Source organism: Phyllostomus hastatus, unplaced genomic scaffold, assembly GCF_019186645.2.
Source record: "Phyllostomus hastatus isolate PE091 unplaced genomic scaffold, TTU_PhHast_1.1 phas_scaffold_93, whole genome shotgun sequence".
Lineage (NCBI taxonomy): Eukaryota > Metazoa > Chordata > Mammalia > Chiroptera > Phyllostomidae > Phyllostomus > Phyllostomus hastatus.
Window position 1 is genome coordinate 2910580 of NW_025334042.1, and position 14480 is coordinate 2925059.

The following is a 14480-nucleotide window of genomic DNA, read 5'->3' on the forward strand; positions in this document are numbered from 1 at the left end:
AGGATCTGACAGGATAAAGTCAATATCCAAGGTACAGAGGACAAATGAACAACACAGGTATGGTCCTTCCTTCATGAAACATATGAGATGTGGAGAAAAGAGAAGTTAACTGGCGGTTACGGTAAACGTGGTGTGTGCTGCAGTGGAGAAGTACAAGGCTCTATTGGAAAGCCTAAGGATACCAAACCCATTCTTCTAGCCTGATGGCAAGTTTCCCATAAGAAATAAGAATCCTTTTGGTTGTAAAGCCTGGTAATCAATGACTGTGTTCTTTCATCAGCAACACTCATTCCTTCTCCTTTCTCTTTCATATTTACCATTTCTTATATTTCCCAGTGTGCCAAGTTATCTCCTGTATTATTTCTTTGATCTGAAATATTTTTGTGTGACCTCCAACATCCATGGACTTATTTCAACTCCTCCTTTTGTTCTCTAAAAAGCTGATAGAAGATTCTAGAAAAATGGACAGAGGCCATGCCATAGAGGAATTTACATACTAATGTTAAGTGTTGGGACTTCAATCAGAAGGGTAAATAAAATTTTAAGATTAGATTTGCAGTTAAGAAAAAGCATTCTAGATGTTGTACTTTTTAAATGTTATTTAAAGTCTACTCTTTCTACTTATTAAAAAAAGTCTGCTGTAAAATAGTAGGCTACATTACTCAGCCTCAACATTTTGTGTTTACCGCATCTCTTTATTGAATCATTTTCTCTTGTACTGGATTTAATCTCAGGCTGTTTTCCATGGAAATAAATTGTACAAGCCTGTAGCTGATGAGCAATAGGCTATATACCATACAGCCTAGGTGTGTAGTAGGCTATACCACCTAGGTTTGTGTAAGTGCACTCTATTGTATTGTGTAAGTACAAAGTTGAAATTGCCTAATGACAAATTTCTCAGAACTATCCCAGCTGAGTGGTGCATGACTAATATGAGTAGGTAAAATAAAGAAGCAAGGAGCTAAGGAAAGGTTGATGGTCACACCTAGTTTGCACCTTAGGAATCTTATTAAATGTTGGGCAATTTAATGAAGTTGGCCTTACCAGATAAGACATATTGTTTCCTAAATCTGGCAATTCTAACTTAGGTAGGAAACATGTGAGAAAGAATATGTTTGTGAGAAATACTGAAAGAAGTTGGTGTCATCTCCATAACCATTTTAAGGTGTAAAGATACCTAGGAATTGATTTCAGGTTAGAAAATTTGGGGAGTTTGGAGTTCTATGCACTTATTTCTCTGAGTTTAGCAAACTGAGGACCAAAAAAAGAGACAATAGAAGATTAAAATACAAAGTGGGGCAAAAATAGGTTTATAGATGTATGAAAAATAATATAATAATTAATAAATAATAATATAATAATAAACTCTGTTTCATATACCCATAACTGTAAACCTACTTTTGCCCCACCTTGTATGAATTCTGATTAATTAATGTGATAAAGTTATATAGTAACTTCAAAAGTTGAATCTCCTTAGGGAAAGCAGCTAAGGCTTAAAGCCAAAAAACAAAAAAACAAAAAAGGAGTTTTTTATCCAAGTTTTCACTCCCTGGATACTTTCCCCACCTATTGCTAGTGTAGACCTTAGAATACAGTTACACAGAATTACATCTACAGAGAAAATACCCTTTCAGTGGCAGGGAGAGTGAATCCCATTTCTGGCAAGACCAACAGACAGAAAGACAAACAGACACAGACACAAATGCTCACCCATAATTTTTTTACTCTAGAAATATCACTATAGTCATGATGTAAATAATGATTTGAAGAAGAAAAAAGGATGAGAACAGAGAGTTTTTGTGGCAGAAAAGATGGTGTTCAGACTGAAATTAACAGTGGGGACAAAGAGTATTAGAAAGATTGATTAAGGGCAGGATTGGCGCGACTCAAGGTGTTTTAGAAGACAGAGAAGTGTCAACTATTGTGCCAAGCCTGGGTTACAAATGGCAGCATCATTCATTGAGAAAAGTAACACAGGATGAGTTGTTTGGAATTAAAGGATAGAAGTCAGTGAGTTCTCACACGACATATTGCCTTTAAGGTACATAAGGGACAACCAAATGAAGATATCCAAGCCACAGCTGATGTGTGATTATAACATGGGTGAATTTGTGTATATGTGTGTGAGTCCGTGAATAGTCTGTAGGATATCTACATGAACTCTGGAGGTCAAGCGACTGGTTGCAATAGGTCAAGAGATACACCTAGGAGAAAAGCAGACAGTGTAGACTATTTGAACCAGCATATTGAACCCTATTTCTCCATGACCTTCCTCCACTATAGAACAGTTCAAACTAAATTTTGGTTTCTTGCCCTCCAAAACAGGTATGAATTAACATTTTCTACAGTTATGACAAGTAAAGTGGAAGCAAATTCTAATATGCCTCCGCTTCTCTCTCCTCCTTTATAATGTCCAAAGTTTGAATGTAAAACTTTAACACTAAAACACATACTTAAGTACAAAACACTAGATGATGAGGATGGCAGAGCAGAAAAATAGAAAAATGAACATTGAAAAGGTACCTAAGCCTTGCCCTGTCTCCCTATTTGATTTTATATAATAAAATAAAAATGGTCTACTTCTAGTTAGGATGGTGGCCTAGGTAAATGCTGTACTCCCACCCTCTGACAACTACATCGAAATTACAACTAAACTACAGAACAACCATCATTCAGAACCACCTGAAACCTCGCTGAAGGGAAGTCCTACCGCTAAGGATTTAAAGCAGAAGCCATGTCAAGACTGGTAGGAGGGGTGGAGACACAGAATGACCTGGTCCTATACTCACTTGTGGTGGATAAAACTTAGGAGAGATATCTTGTCTACAAAGGTCCACTCTGAGGAGTGAGAGGCCCCAGCACCACAGCGGCCCCTACATATGCTGTCTACATGAAACTCCAGATTGAAAGACACACACAGACTGAAAGTAAAGGGAGGGAAAAGATATTTCATGAAAATGGAAATGAAAAAGAAAGAAACTGGGATAGCAATACTTGTATCAAATAAAACAGACTTTAAAACAAAGGCTATAACAAGAGAAAAGAAGGGCTCAGCAATTCTACTTCTGGGTATTTATCTGAAGAAAACAAAAATGCTAATTTGAAAAGATATGTACAACCCCATGTGCACTGCAGCATTATTCACAATAGCCAAGAGATGGCATCAACCTGGGTGTTTGTCAAGAGATGAATGGATAAATAACAAGTGAATATATATGTGTATGCGTGTCCACAAACACTGGAATGTTAGTCATGAAAAAGAATAAAATCTTGCCATTTGCAACAACTTGGATAGACCTAGAGGGTACTATGCTAAGTGAAATAAGTCAGAAAAGGACAAATACTGCATCAGTTCACTTATGTGTGGAATCTAAAATGATAAGAAATACTCATAGCTAAAATAAACAGACTAGTAGCTACAGAAAAATTGGTAGTTTCCAGAGGGTTGAGCCAGAGGGTATGGGCAAAAGGTAAAGGGAATTAAGAGATAAAAACTAATAGTTATGACATAAATAAGTCACAGGAATGTAAAGTACAACATAGGGAATATCAATAATATCACAATAATTTTGTACAGCAACAGATAAAGAGTGGACTTCATGGTGATCACTTTGCAAAGTATATAAATGTGAAATCTCACTATGCTATACACCTGAAACTAATATTAAATTTTATGTCAGTTTTATTTGAATTAAAAAGAGCTTTACATTCTACAGTTTAAAAAATATTCTACATGGACTCCTTTTTTATATAGAGTTTTTGTTTTTTTATTTTTTAAGGGTTTTGAGCCTCTTTAAAATATTAATGAAAATTTGAACCATCTTTTTTCAATATATATACATGCATCTATTTGTATAACATCCTAAGAATTCATAAACCTAAAACCCAAAAAATAACTGAAATTAAAAAGATAAAAGTAATAGAATATGTAGCAACTCAATCGATATTTCCTCTATTGATTATTATTAAAATTTATGTTAATTTTTACTTATTGGCCTTTAAGAGAGAACAGATGGGAGAGAGAGGAGAGAGAGAGAGGCACTGAGAGATAGGTTGTTCCACTTATTTATGCAATAACTGGTTAATTCTTGTATGTGTCCTGACTGACAATTTAACCCACAGCCTTGGCTTAGGGGTAATATTCAATCCAACTGAGTATTCCAGCCAAGGCTTCATAAAGTTTGCTAAGAAGCATTTTGGAGCAACATCTGAATCATAGTGGTGCTAGAAGGAGAAGAGGAAGAGCAAGAAATTGAAAACTTATCTGAAAAAAATAATGAAGCCCTGGCTGGCGTAGCTCAGTGGATTGAGTGCAGGCTGTGAACCAAAGCATCGCAGGTTCAATTCCCAGTCAGGGCACATGTTTAGGTTGCAGGCCATGGCCCCCAGCAACTGCACATTGATGTTTCTCTCTTTCTCTCTTCCTCCCTCCCTTCCCTCTCTAAAAGTAAATAAATAAAATCTTAAAAAAAAAGAAAATAAGTTGTTTAAAAAAATGATGAAAGAGAACTTCCTTAATGTGGCAAAGGAAACAGACTTCTAGGAAGTCCAGGAAGCTTAGAGAGTCCCAAATAAGTTGGACCCAAGGAAGCACATGCTAAGGCACCTCATAATTACATTACCCAAGGTTAAAGATAAGGAATCTTAAAAGCAACAAGAGAAAAGGAGACAGTTACCTACAAAAGAATCCCCATAAGACTATCAAACTGATTTCTCAAAAGAAACCTTACAGGCAAGAAGGGGTTGGAAGAAAGTATTCAAAGTCATGAAAGGCAAGAACCTACATCCAAGATTAATCTATCTAGCAAAGCTATCATTTAAAAAGGAAGGGCAAAGGAAGTGCTTCCCAGATGAGGTCAAGTTAAAGGAGACCATCATTACCAAGCTCTTATTATATGAAATGTTAAAGGGACTTATTTAAGAAAAAGAACATCAAAACTATGAACACTAAAATGACAACAAACTCGCAACTACCAAAAACTGAACCTAAAAAAATAAAAACAAATATGAACTAAGCAAACAACTAAAACAGGAACCGATTTACAGAAATGGAGATCACATGGAGGGTTATCAGTTGGGGGGCAGGGGAAGTATGGGGGAAAAGGTACAAGGAATGAGAAGCATAAATGGTAGGTACAAAATAGACATGGGAAAGGTTTAAAATAGTATAGGAAATGGAGAAGCCAAAGAACTTATATGTATGACCCATGGACATAAACTAAAGTGGAGGCATGCTAGGGGTGTGTACAGGGTGGAGGGGAATAAAGGGGAGAAAAAAATGGGACAACTGCAATAGAATAATCAGTAAAATATTAAAAGGCATTTTGACATTTGCTATCATTTCAGGTGCCCACATATGATATAAATCATCCTATTTATAGGATGAATTGAAATAAAAATCATCCTATTTCAGGCAAGGTTTCATTTTGATGTAATTATATTTTATTTAGGATTTTACTGGAGCTGCCATTGAACTTTGCAAATTTCAGACATCATAAATCATACTTCCAGGAACTAGTGCCAAAGGATACAAAAAGATCTGGTTAACAAGGAGAAGGCTAGTTTATGAAAGGGAGGTGATATTAATTAGTGGGCATACCAAACTAATAAATGAGAACTGAGAACTCATCAAAGCGTATAGCTTTTTGATAAAGTAAATCTAGAAGAGCACTCCAGCAGTATAGTTCACTGAATTAAGATATTCAAAAAATGGTAATGTCAGTAATAGTATACTCTTTTTACTTAAGCCACTGTAGCCAAGGTGTGTGTTTATAAGGGAATGCATTCCTGACTGACACAGAAAATAATTAAGAAGAGATAAGGATCAAAGCTCTGGGATCAGATGCACAACCCAGTGAGTGTTATAAAGTAAGATAATGAGAGGACCTAAGGCAGAATCCTGTAAGAACTAATACCCAAGCAAGGGAAAGTGTGGTGGAGGTAGAGGAGGGTGTAGAGGGAATAAATGGTGAAGAAAGGAGACTTGACTTGGGTTGTTGAGCCCACAGTACAGTGTACAGAAGATGTGTTGTGGAATTGTGTACCTGAAATCTGTATAATTTTGTTAACCAGTGTCACTCCAATAAATTTAATGAAAAGGAGAAAAAGAAAGGAGAGTCTAAAAGAAGATATTATTTGAAAGTAAACAGAGAAATATATAAAAAAAAGACAATAGAATATGGTACTACTGAAGTCCAGGAAAGAGAATATTACATAGTGTGGAGACGGTTCCACAGAGTCAGATGGTACAGAGAGCTCAAGAAGGATAATTCAAAATTTCCATCTAAGTTTATCAATGGTTAGTCTTCTGGTGACCTTGAAAAGAGCTGTTTCCATGAAATTATAGGCAGTAGAAGTCATCACAATAGGTTAAAGATGGAGTAAATGGTCAAGTAATGGGGAAAAAACAGCGTACACATCTCTTTCAAAAAGTTTTCTGTGAAGGAAAAAAGAAGTCAATAGCTATTGGGCAATGCGGGCTCACCAAGTATTTAAAAAGCTGCCATAGTTGGTGGTGGTGGTGTTGCTTATTTATGAGATGGTGTTGCAATGCTGATGGAAATAATTACAAGCAGCCAAGACCCTTCTTCTCTTAGAAAGTTAAGAGTGGATATTGGAGTTGTTTTGTTTTAAGATGCCACAGAAAGTTGAAGACTTCCCTTTCTTTAAGACTTAGAGGTGAGGAAGACATTTAAAAAGAATGAGAAAGTTGAAGGGTTACAAAGCATTAAAAAATAAGCTTTAAAAGAGAATTTTGAAAAAAAAACCACAAAAAAACAAGGTAAATTTCTGAAGGCAGTTGAGAGGCTGCTTAAAATTGGAGAACACAAAATTATAATAGCAGCTATCCGTATGACTACAGAGTTCTCTCTGAGAACTCACCATCCTGAATATGGAGAGAGATGATTGGACTCATCTGAGTTGGGGTGCTGCGGCACTGGCTGGATGGAAGAACAATGGGGCAATAATATTTATAATAATGCAGGCATGTAACAGTTGATGTGATGAACTACACTAATATGTCTGTATTGGTGAGGAAGAATTGGGGTTAGGGGTGCATCTGATAAAAGAAGTTGAGAAACAATGCTCTGTGATTCACAATGAGTTTAAAGAGTAGATAGGTTGAGATTAAAGCAAGTGAGAACAGAAGATGTATAGACATATGATCAAGAAGCTGGATACTTTTATGCATGAAATATGACTTAATATTTAAAAAGAAGGAAAGAAACATCTTCATGGTGATTGTGATGCAGGTTATGGTTGTTCAGGGACTGGGCAAACTTCTATCCTCCTTTTTACTTTGAATTAAAATTTTGTTACGTGATTTTTCTTAGGTAGCTACAAGTGAGAATATTTGAGTTATATCTAGGCTATTTGTGTCTATATACACAAATAATAAAGGAAATTATGTCCCAGAATTACTTAGTTACTAATTCACTGATTGTAGTTCATGGTTTTTTTAACTTATCTAATTTTTGATGAAATTATTGTTTCTCAGAATGACTCGTGGATGTGCACAGGTTCACATTAAGTATTCATGAAAGATCAATTTTTGGATTTGCATAACCTTGAAATACCTTATTTAGCACCTTCTAGAAAAAAAACTGCCCAATAATTTTTGACCTGGATGTTTTATTTTAATAGAAAGACAGCCTCAGAGGACTCTCTGCTCAACCCTTGCTCCTCAAATACTTTCTTCTAATTACTAGTAAGCATAATCAAATAGAAAAGCAATTCAAGTCCAGCAAGACTGTTACTTCTGTCAAACCAAGTTCGTCTTGCAATAATTGCTGTTTTGGCAACTGCTGCAGCTTTCCTTAAACCCCTACAGTGACCTCTGTATCATCTAACTTCTCCAGCATTACCAGAATGTATTATCTTTTCATAAGCAAACCATTGACTTGTTAACATGTAGCCTAAGTTTGTTTGAAGCCAGGCAGCAGGATGGTCTTCATTTTCACGTATTACATACCCAGCATTTTATAAATGAAGCCACATCAAGACCTACAAAGTATGAGTCAAGAAAGGAGACCTGCAGGATATGCCTTCCTGGGGTTTTTTTTCCCCACTTCTGTTGCTTTGGAAATTCATAGATTGAAAGTAAACAACATGTGCACATCCTACCTGTGAAAATCCATTACTCTTTCCACAAAGAAGCTAAAGGTATTGGTACTGTTGCTTGGTTAACTATACTTTGATAAACAATTCAGCAAACACTGTTGAGCACTTAAATACACTTTTAAAGATTTGATTCACTCTCTGAGGGTATTAGATTATATCACCAACAGATTTAAGTTTGAGGCATCAAACATTCCAAACTTCGCCAAACGTTGTATTGAATTGGCAACTGCTTTAGTATCTTATCAGATACAGAGAGCCTAAATCACATATACTATTAGCTTTTTAAAGTATTTGTATTACATAGAAAATGTCTACGTGTTACCAACAAAAGTTCATCCACGGTTATTGTACGTCAAAGAGAGATTCATCTATACTTCAGCTTTCATCAAAGATTTTAAAATATCCTTAAGTAAGAACAAATTTTACATAGTTTAATTATATGTCTGGACTGGTGCTTAGAAAACTCCATTATTTAATTGACATGTATTATTTAGTAGTACCATTTTATTACTGATGCTTTTTACCTCTTTACTGTATTACCTGCTTAGTAGCCATCTCAAAGAATACTTAAATTTCTTCACCTGAAGTCCATCAAAGGAAATAATTTAGTCCATTTATTAACTTCTATTTAAAATCATAGCTACCTTTTATAACAACAACTTAATACCAAAGATTGTAGGATTTTCATATTTAAGACCATGGCTCTCCACTGATTTGTATTTAAATGATTATGATACAACATTTCTGCAGCATCAAAGGACTGCATACAATAATGAGTAAACCCTTCTATTTAGAGCTAAGAAAAAATTTTTTAATCCAAGAAAATTCACCATATTATATGTACTTGAATCAACAGGTTGTGTTAAAGCACTTCTGATTAATTCCCATTAAAAAGTAACCCAATTTTCCATTTATAGAGATTATTAATCTTCTAAAATTCTCATTTGGTGAAAATCTAAAAGTGAAAGTAGTAAAACCTTAAAATCTTATCAACCTAAATGGATGAAACAATGGTCCCTCTTCCCCATCCATTTGCTTGAATCACACTGTAAAGCTAATAGATAAAGCCCAAGCTGATTCTCTCTGCCTTTTCAGTCTCACTGCACCTGGGGTGATATCACACAGCTTTCAATCAATAGCCTCCCAAATTTCAGGAACAATTACTCTATTTTCAAAGATCTGTAAGAGGGATGAAAGGGCTTTAAGGTCTCCAATTCACAAGTATGCTATGAATTCATAAATCTTACATCTGTTGCTATTGTGACTCAGCTTGCTCTTTGTTTATCAATTACTCGTTAAATATGCAAAATAGCAGACAATATGATCCAAACAAAATAACGCAAATTAATTAGCCAATTTTCCTAAATCCTTCCCTTGGAAAATGCACATTAGTGAAATAACCTACACACGCTGATTGTTGCTAACCTACATCATTATAGCATCTACATCTAGATATTGTGTTCTTGTGTAAGCAATCATTATGAATTAAATCTTACTGTAAAGCATTAAGAAAAAAATATATGTTATATCAGTGTGTTGATGCATCTCTAATGAAAGCACATGCCACATGACAAGAGTCTCGTATATTCCCAATTCTGTCTTTTGGCAGGGAGAGAGAGAGAGAAATATTGATTTTCTTCTTTTCTTGAATAGCAAGGAAAGCCTAAATAATATTTTTCTCAGAACAAAATAAGATAAAGACCCTTGTAAATCTTGGTTACAAAAAGAGCATACAAGAATTAGATATCAGATATTTTGAGTGAGTCTACAGTATTATGATATCCATATGAACTTTACTATTTTACCCAGTTTTTTAAAAACATTAATAAATATAATATATGTTTTTAAGGGGGGAAAGGAGATATTTTCCAGAAATGTGCTTCATGCTTCATATTAAAGCATGTCATCAGTAACTGGGACCCTGAGTTTAATCTATATTTGAGTTTTATTTGATCATGATTACTATTTATAAATAGCTAATAGAATTTTTATATTCTATTCTATAAGAACAATTTATTTCAGGAAAATATATGCAAATGTATTAATATACTCATATTCCAATGGCTATCTCCTTTGAAACTTGATGCAACAATTTCCCCAGGAGAGCAAACATCCTCCTCCTCACCCTTCACTCCACAAAAGAGCTAATGTTTCTTCCTATCTCCACATCCCACTATCATGTAACAGAAACCTGAGTGACTCAGTGATTTCCTTCCTTACCAAAAAGCAATCCATGACTTCACTCATGTCCCTATAGAAGCATTAGGAAAGAGTCTTAAAAAGATGGACCTGCTAAATATTTAATCCTGACTAATAGTTGCACTAGAGTAAAACAATTAGTGAATTTATTAGTCAGGGTTCAATCTATATGTCTATTTTTAAAGATAAATCTTTGTGAGAGTGTAACGTATGTCTTTATTATATGGTTTAGGGTATGAAAGCAATGACTAGCCATGTTTCTTCTGTGAAATTCAAGGCTGTGAAATTCTAAAACACCTTCACAGATCAGGTGCATTTTTATTTTTAGAGCTACTAATGAAACTGAGCATTTGGGTGTCTTTTAATTAAAACAAATAGTTTTACATCAATATCAAAAACATAAATAAAATGATCACTTATGAACATCTTTATTATTATTCCTAATTTAGACACTTATTAATGATTTCACCTTTCTAGTTGATGTTGTATTGCCCTAATTTAGAATGACAAGAATACTATTATCCTTTAACAAGCAAAATGAAAGGGTTATTTTGTTGTCCACCAATCTTTAATGTTAACATTTTTTGTAAATATATTATTCCGATAAACTATTGAATACAAAAATGGAACTATATAAAGAGTCTTTTCAGTATAGCAGATACAAATAAATTAATCACTCTCATACATCCTTTTCACAAAAATGGAATAATGAGGACTATCTACTGAAATGACAGCATCATACTATTAGGAAATTTATCCCCTAGCCATGTAAGTATGTACCTTAGCAATTACATGTAAAAAGACAACATAGCTTTCAAATGTTTTTTTCATGGTTTCCATTGTCCTAGAATCACAACTGTTATAACTCTGTAGGGAGCTGAAGATGTTGAGCTGTACTTATCTTTATTAATCTAAAAATATTTTGCTTGGGGTATCTATGGACATAAGAAGTTTCCTTTTGAAAATAGGATTTTGTGTGTGTGATTAACAGTGTGCCTGGCATCAGAGGAGTTTACTACTGACTCGGTCAATGAGGATGATACAAGCTGAATCTAAAAGTAAAGGGGAAGTATGAGGGAAGGATGGCAAATATGAGAAGGTGGCTGCACTGCTAGGGACTAATGTTCCTGGGAGGCGACACTGCCCTAGGCAGCAAGCCACCCATGCCCAAGACAACCTACTAATTGAGGGGTGGAGCTCACAGAGTCAGAATCACACACTATTGAAGAAAAATCGTGCTTTTTAGGAAAGGTAGATATATTTTAAAGAATGATTTATTTTACAAAAAGTAAACATTAAATTTGAAAACTAAACATTAAATTATGTCATATATTTTTTTTCTCAATAAAATAAAACCTTTTGGAAGGAGTATTCTTAGGACACTTGACCAGTAAAGGAAATTGCATTTTACTGAAAAAAGTTAGAGAAAACATAAAGTTTACTCTTCACTGCATCATCTAAATTGCAGGAGCAAAAATAAAATGATTCATTTTCAAGTGTTTGGGACAGATAGCTGAAAGCTCTATTAAACATAAAAAATATAACGTATTTGAATTATATTCACTGTCAAGGGAGTGCTGTCTGGGAGTTTCATATGTTAAATATGAGTTTAATTTGAGTATTTCCATTTTTCCAATTTAGGTTGAGATAAGTGCTCTTATGACAACTTATGTTAATGAAGATAAAACCCCAAAGAGTTTATTCAATGAACCGAGAAGCAGTGAATATCTCCATGAGGGAGATGATGTCATAAGCGACATTGATTACTATTGCTTTCTCTGGTGTCTGGAATTTTATTGGTTATTTGTCTAAGTGCATAATAATTTTTAACATCCTGAATTATTTATTATATGAAAGTTGACTTCCACAGATACTTAGTATGAGATACTATGTAGAACTTCACAGCAATACTCTGAAATCACATTGAAAATTGGCATATATATGTTGATTTACATGGCTTCTAATACATTATCTGTTGTTGCCTCTGAATATTCTGCTTCTGTAAGCAATATAATATACTCAGAAGCCATAATAGGAGTGACAGCTGTACAATGAAGAGTCGGCCTATTTAAACACTGACTTTACAATCCAGTATGTATGTTTTCAAAATCAATCACAGAGATTCTAGATCACAAATCACAGTTCTCCTGATAACTAGTGCAGTGAGCAACTTGACATTAAAAAACAAATCACATGATTTTGTCTAATGATAATATAATGTAATAATATATATATATCTTATAGATACAATAGTATTTAAGGGAAGTTTATGTCAATTTAGGATTTATAGTCAGAAAGAACTTTAAAGTCCACCTAATCTAACTCTGTTTTAATTATGCATTTTTATTTCTAACAATAAGAAAATAGTTTTAAAGTAGAAGCAACTTTAATATCATAAAAATGCCTTTAAGTCATAAAAAGAGGCTGTTTGCTATCTTAAACAAGCAAGTGGTATGCAGAGAGGGGCACTTAAATCTGTTGGTATTCATTTCCTTAGTTTTACTTTGCATCTATATTTGTGTTCTAATTTACCCTATAAGCTTTTATCTCTTTCTTGAGAACCAAACCTAATAAATCTATTTTGGGTCAGAAAAAAAGACCATAATTTCAGTTAGGGTAAAAAATGAGTTAGAAACAGGGACACACTTTTCAACAAGGTTTCCCCTTTCCTACTTTAGCTTCTAAAAATATCATTCTTCTTTGTTATGAGTTTTTCCTCTATGAAATAGTAATCTTTGGCCATTTACAGATTTAAGGGTTCAAGGTAAAACCAACACCTCCTCCCAAGAAAAAAGCCAGCAGCTGATTTTCCTGGAAGCTCCATGATAGTGATTTAGGCTTCCTGTTTTATAAGAGCACAGTGAATCACGACAGCTGCTGCAGATCCCCTGGGTCTCACAGAGCTTTCATCTTTGCCTTGGTTTCTCCAAGAGCCACTCTTATTTACTATTCCCATCTGTACTTAGAACCTGCGCTTGGGGGGTTTGGCCTCCCTGCTTGTTTGGGCAGAACTAACAAAAGTAAGATCATTTCATAGATTCTGACAGTTTTTAGACATCTTGCTGTGGACACTTGAACTGTAAAAGTGAATGTGTGAGCTTGCTTTACAGAGAACAAATGAAAACTGCTTCTCCAAATTGTTATGAAGACACAGGGATTTTCTAGCAAGCTGTATTCTTCTTAAAATATGGATAGTTTATCTTTAGAGAGTTGATAGCTGCTTTTATTTAGTAAAAATCACTTCCTTTGTTCCATTTGTTTCTTTCACATTATTCAAGGTAGTAAACACTCTATGGCAGAAGTGGTTCCTCAGGGACGTCTGTTTAAACCCAGTTTGGGAAATGCTGAATTTTATATATTCAAAAGCTCTCTGTCATCCAACATCATACCGTCATTGCCGATTCCTGCGAATTATACGTTTCTTTATACCTTAAAAAAGTGCTAGGCAAAAGTCTACTTGAGAGTGTGTCACATTTCATGTATGAGGAAATTTGAGCATTTTGCTAAACTTTGATATGTTTTTTAAATATCAGACTTAACAGAATATGAATTTTCCCAGGCAGGATGAAAAGATGAAAATGTACAATTTCACACTTCCTGAATCCCTCTAGTTTGCAGCTTTTCTGGTCATTAACCATTCCTTGCTGACCTTTATACTTTTACCTTGAGCATAAATGGACAGTGAGCTGGAAAATCCATTGTTTTCATGAAATAAATAAACTACACACATGGGAGTGAAGAACGTGTGGATTATTCTAGGGCTTCTTCTCCTTCTCATCCCATGTAAATTGGTACTTTTGATTATGAAGTTGTGAATAACATATCTTAAAGAAGAAATACAAAACTTAACACTTGACTGTAATCATCATATCAACCAACTACATGAATATGCATATGCATTTTTATATAGATATGAAGATTAAAACTAAAAGCAAATAAATACCATTAAAAGTGGCTTTCTACTCTCTGAGTTAATTATTATCTACTTCAGCCTAGTTTTCACACAATTTCAAAAATCACAAGTGTGAAATTAAGCATAGAAGATTAACCATGACTAGAAGCAAAGTCCAGGATTGGGGATTGTCCACCATTTAAAAATGTAGAGTGATCTTACTCCTATTTTACAACTTTACAATGTCAGTGTGAAACTGTTATTTATA